The following is a 6,395-nucleotide window of genomic DNA, read 5'->3' as shown; positions in this document are numbered from 1 at the left end:
AGGCTCTGACTACCTAACTCTCTAACTCCTAACACTGTTACATAGAAATTAACTCCTGATTTCTGCTTGAAGATGTATGAACTATAAGTGTAAAATCCTGCAAAGGACATCATGCCAGTTGTAGCAAGAAACATCCAGAAGGGCCAAAGGTCTGAGGGAGTATCTGGCTGCCTGTGAGTCCAGTGCCAGGGACCTAATCTTCCACAGAAGGGTGGAAGCACTCTCTTCCACGGTTAGAGAGTACTGGAAGAGACCCATGGGAAAGTGCCCTGTGCTAATAAAGAGAATCCTAAGCCCCTGCCTCGCTTCAGCATGCTCGAGCGCGCCAACAAGACCCAGAACAAGCCATGAGCTCTAATATCAGGCAGCAGGCCAAATCGTGAGCAAGGCTTTGTGTACTATTCTTGGAACAACTTCAGAAAGAGTATGGGTCCAAATGGGTATTATGATGGAAGATTCTTGGGAAAATCTCACTAGAATCCTGACAACTTCTGGATAACATTTTTTTCCTTCTCATGAGAAGCAGATGGAATAAACAGGTTGAGCCTGTTGTTCTATTATTTTATTGTTCTAAGCAAGATACACCAAGATCTGTCTTTTACTAGGATACAAACTAAAAGGAAGCAAATTGAAGATTAGCAAATTCTTTGCCTATATCCATTTATTTAGCAATCATGCTGATTTGCCTTCTGTTTGTATTTTGAACGAAAGGAAAGGAAAAGAAAAAGGAAAGCAGAAACTTGCCCTACACAGTCCCAAAATGGTCATTGTGTTAAGATTGGATGTCATCATGGACATATAACCTTTGCCCTGAGGAAAGTCCTACATGAAGTCAGAGTGGCCAGGAGCTTAGCCGCAAGTCACAGAAAGCCGTCTCTCCTCACTGCACTTGCAAGTGCCCTGAGTCAGACCAGGTTTCCTGGGCCACCTGGACAAATGAAGACTGTGGGGCAGAGGACCAGAGCAGTGAGGCTGCTATCTCTGTATTTCTTGGCATCACATTGAATGATGAGGAAAAGTAATAAAAGATGGAATGAAGTGAAAGGAAAATCTTTGGGGAAGTTCTCTTTATTTGGTGTCCTCTAAATTTCATCTCAAAGCAATTAAAAATAAACAAAGTACAGACTTTCCCAGAACAGGGTGACATCCTAGATTTGTGCAGAACCCAGAACAGATGCATTTTACAACATAACACTGACAATGGAGGTTTCTGAACTCAGACACCAGCACTAGCCAGACTAGCATTTAGTTCAGGGACACCAGCCACTAGCTGATGCTTCACTCTGCATCACAGTGGCCCACCCTGAACATCTGGCTCACCGGGTACCTCTCTACCCTGTTTTTATGACTTCTTGAAGGCTAGAAACTCACATTTTCATTTCTGGGTCACTGACTTAAATTTCTGGGTGGGGGGAAAGACTCTAAAGTTTGTTTTTACTTGACATTAGTTAAGAGTAAGCCTTTTGCCTTCAGGGGAAGAAAATACATGTTCTGCAATTTAGGCCTATATCCCGAGGGACTGTTTAGACCAGAGACCACATATTAAAGGTTAAATTTCAGTGTAAGTTCTTGAGACAAACATCTATGGACAATAGTTATTATATACCTTGTTTTAGGAAAGGAAGGGAAGGTGGGAAGGAAGATAGAAGGAAGCTGTCCTAAAGATATCTTTAAAAGGATTTTTATAACCAAAGGTTGACATTCTCCCAATGAGAGACAAAATATCCAAAACCTCCTTGACCTAAGTGAAATCCAGGGGAGCAATCCATTTTAAGACACTCACGTATGCACTGGCTGTCATCAAGGTAGCAGGTATGTGATGGTCTGGTTTTAGCATTTAATTCCATGCTGCACTTGCAGATTTGGGTAAAGATATAAATTTGATTCAACTGGTCTCATTTAACAGCTTATGTAAAAAAGCTTCAATTCACCTTTTTCCCATTTGTTTTGCTTCAGCACTTCCATTACCAAGTAGGTCTGATTGTACTGTCACCCTCACACTGGATGTATGGATAAATATAGTGGGAAATAATCACTGGGAGGGAAATTAAGGTTTGGGTCATACATCAGCTCTGCTTAGTTGGCATCCAAACACATAATTCACATTGCTGAACAGACTCCAGTGATTGCTTATCCATTACAGATCAATTGCAGAAAAGGCTGTAACATTATTAGAAGCATAATTTAGGAATCCTTTAAACATTTAGGATTTAAACCTCATGTACTAAATAGTCAATACATAGTAATTAACCCATGTGTGAAATTAAATTCAACCCTCAGGGATATTTATATACATGTTGTTTTCAATCCTACTCGAAGCCTTTCTAAACAAACTATATGCTAAAGGATCAAAAGGCAGTTTTAACCAACCCTGCTCCAAACCGCCACCATCCTATCCTAAGGAATATCACCTTACCATTCATCACCTGCTTAATATAAAACATCCAAATGTATATATCCATAGCTCATTAAGAAACTCATTCATCCAATATTAGACTTTTAAAATTTTATAATGTACTACCCGTTAACATGTACAGTCATTGAGCATTTGAATAGTTTTCTACGTGTCTGTAGCTGCTCAGAACCTACTGCTACTGCAATCAGCATTCCTATTTGATCACATAGTATCCGGTGAGCTACCTGCAGAAAATCTGTCTTTCTCCCCCGCCCACCCCCCTACCCCCACCTCCCTCACCGCCCCCCGCCCCCCATCTCTAAGAGTCATCAAGATAGAGGGCCAAGAGAATGGGGATGACGCTGTGAAGTCCAGCAAAACTAAGGCAAGAGTTTTCAAATCACAGTCTTATAAACAAAGGTAGGAAAGGTTTTCGCATGAGAAAAAATCGCTGGCGTCTTGCCAGCTCTAGAGTTTGTAAGGAAATGTAGAGGTCACCTCACCCACTCTCTGATACCAAACTCCTACATAAAGCTTTCTGTCATTCAAATGTAAAACTTTTCCTGTTAGAGAGCAGGAGAATCCACATGTCTCCTATGAATGTGTATTGAGTTTCTGTAGAATTTAAATCCACTAGTCAAGATTCCCTAAGTTTTGCAAAAGGCCGCGTAGGTGTGAACCAAGAACAAAAGCAGAGATTTCTGGCTGCGAAAAAGCAGCTTTTTGGCTTTACCTCCTCCTTCCTTTGGATCTAAAGTCTGGAAGAAGAAGGTTAAGAGTAAGGCTAATAGGCGCTTGGCTCACTCCGGGTCTTGAAGAAACGAGTGTCTTGAAGGAAGGCGTTCAAAGAAAGGTCTGAACACTCTGAGCTTGAGCAAGGATATCGCTTGGGAGCTCCATGGTCCAGTTGCGTGTGGAGCTGCTCCAGGCTGGGGCGAGGGGGTGGGGCGGGGGGAGCGCTTCAAACCCTCACCTGCTTGGGGCAGCCCCGGGGGGGGGGGGGGTGGGGTGGGGGGGTGGGGCGGGCTCAGCGGTTTAGCGCCGCCTTCAGCCCAGGTCCTGATCCTGGAGATCTGGGATGAGTCCCACGTCGGGCTCCCTACATGGGGCCTGCTTCTCCCTCTGCCTGTGTCTCTGTCGCGCTCTCCCTCTCTGTGTCTCTCATGAATAAATAAATAAAATCTAAAAAACAACAACAACAACAACAACAAAAACAAACCTCACCTGCTAGAATACATGGCTGGCTGTTGAGTCCTGCTTCATCCCGTTGCCTCGGGGACCTCACCACCACCTCTCCCCTCTGTGTCCCCTTTCTCAGTCAAGTTTTCTCTGGGCTCTAGAAGCATTAGAAAAATTTAACTAATCCTTTCTCTGCCGTAAGAGATTGATAACTTACATTCTCATTTCATATTCATAAATTCTGTCTGTTACAAATACATTATGTCTTATCACCTTTACACCCGATGATGCATGCACATAACCATGCTTGAAACTGGGGAGGGCCATATAGGCATTATTGATAGTCTGGGGAGTCCAGGTTTTGGTGGGTGAGAACTTTTTAATGTTTTCCAACTCTTATGGTTAAGAAATTACATCTTACATGTAATTCTACAAGTGAGGTTAAATTCTCCTTTTCCTCTTTTAATGAAATTGAAATTATTTTTCATCATTATCCTTATAAAAATCCTTTCAGCACGTGAACACCTTTTAAGCACCACTGTCTTCCCAGTTGAATAGGTCCAACTAATGTATCCTTTCCTCATTATTTTTTAATACTTAGGTGTAAACTCCTTAGAAATATATCTATTTTAATGGATTCTGACCAATAGGTAATGAGAACTCTCATATTACATACAGACATGTAGCAGTGCTTTTTCAAGAGGAGGAAAATACTGGCTAATGTTTACAAGAGAGCTTAGTGTATGTCCAGTATTATTCTTAGAGCTATACATGGAATCAATTGATTCAATTCCTCAGGAAGTATTATATTATCCCCATTTTACAGATGAGGAAATCGAGGCATGGAATGGTCAAGTAATCTGTGCAAGTTATAAAGCTTGGAAGTGGCTACTGATAAAAAGAGAAACAAACACGGTGTAAATCCATGTCTTTGATAATTTCCTCAACAAGTAACCAACTTCTGCCGCAAAGGCTCAGATTCTCCACAGATGTAATCTCTTGAAATTAAATAATAAGAAAACTAAAATTGACAGCAGAATCCTTCTCACTGGTCCACACCCATAAAGTCCACAGTTCCAGCATAATATCTAGTTATCCAGTTGTTTACAATACTTCTGCCCTTAGAAATACTTAAACTGATTGTATCCAGAAGTAAATCTGACTAGATTTTAAGTATTTTAATCTTTATAAGTAGACTAGTCTCTAGTTGCCAGAGGTAATTTTGTTTGCAGATACTGTTAATATGTGATTCTTTCTTATGAGTCTCTCTGCCACAGAGAAAATTGTGTGCAAAACGCAAAGGGACTAAGTAGGAAAAAATTAAACTCATATCTTTTTAGATGAACTCTATTGGCTAGCGAGACTTTCTAAATCCACGTTAACCTCTTAGCAAATAAATTTTGCAAAAATAAAAAATATATATTTCTCTGAACTTCTCTATAGGGAAATGATTAAAAATGTAAGTAATATGTGATCATGAACAATTAACATTTGAAAGTGAGTTTTGTTTCTTAGTATGAAAAATAAAAAAATCACCCAAAATCCTATTCAAAACTTACTACTTAACATTTCAGCACCTTTTCTTCCAGTCTTATTTTTTGGCCTATTTTCAAAGCATTGTTAATAAGCTATCTTTGAAAACCTAAGGCTTATTTGAATCCTTTATTCTAGAAGTTTGTCCTCTGGGTATGTATTCAAAGAAAAAGAAAACACCAATTCAAAAAGCTATATATGCACCCCAATGTTTATTGCAGCATTATTTGCAATAGCCAAGATATGGAAGCAGCCCATGTGTCCATTGATAGATGAATGGGTAAAGAAGGTAAAGAAGGTATACATTATTAGAATACACACACACACACACACACACACACACACACACTGGCCTATTAGCCATAAAAAAAGAATAAGATCTTGCCATTTACAACATGCATAGAGCCAGAGTATATCATGCTAGGTGAAATAAGTCAAAGAAAGACAAATACCATATGATTTCACTTATTTGCAGAACCTAAAAAACAGAACAAATGAACGAAAAACAAAAACAGAATCATAAATACAGAGAACTGGTAGTTGCTGAAGAAGAGAGAGTTGCGGTAATGAGTGAAATAGTCAAAGGGGATTCAGAGGTACAAACTTCCAGATATAAATAAATTCAGTAAGGCACAGGGATGAAAAGCACAGCATAGGGAATATAGTCAATAACATTGTAGTAACATTGTATGATGACAGATGGTAACTACACTTATCATGGTGAGGACAGTGTAATGGATAGAATCGTAGAATCGCAAAAAATAAAAAAATTTAAAAAAAAGAATCGTTGAATCGCTATGTTGTTCACCTGAATCTAATATTAAGTTATACCTTAACTACAGTTCAAAACAAAGAAGAAGAAAAAGTTTGGCCCCTTGTTGTTGTCTCCCTGCCTTCCTGTAATGTATTAATCCCCTTCAAAGGCAATTCAAGGTATTGAAAGAAAAATAAAATTATTTTAGCCACTCTGTTGTTACCTATCCTATATGGAAAATAAATTCTTCAATTAAAATTAAAGATTAACGAATGATGATTAGTGTGTATCCTCTCGTTTCTGAAGATGATATAGCTATTCTTCAATGGTAGCTCTCAAAGATGGTATTGAAGGGTACATGCAATAGAAAGTCAAGTTTAAGACGTTTGTAAACCTCTGCTCTCCATCCCTGTTAATGGCCTTCCCGGTGTTAGAGATTTGTTTAATGATCAACAGTGGTTTCTGTTCCTACCACCGAGTCTTTCAGAAACTAGCGTAACAAGTCAATGTTTAACCGGATTCTTTGGGTCTGAA

This window comes from Canis lupus, chromosome 8 (assembly GCF_003254725.2).
Source record: "Canis lupus dingo isolate Sandy chromosome 8, ASM325472v2, whole genome shotgun sequence".
In the NCBI taxonomy this organism is placed as follows: domain Eukaryota; kingdom Metazoa; phylum Chordata; class Mammalia; order Carnivora; family Canidae; genus Canis; species Canis lupus.
The sequence above is the reverse complement of the archived record's forward strand: the minus strand, read 5'-3'. Positions refer to the sequence as shown.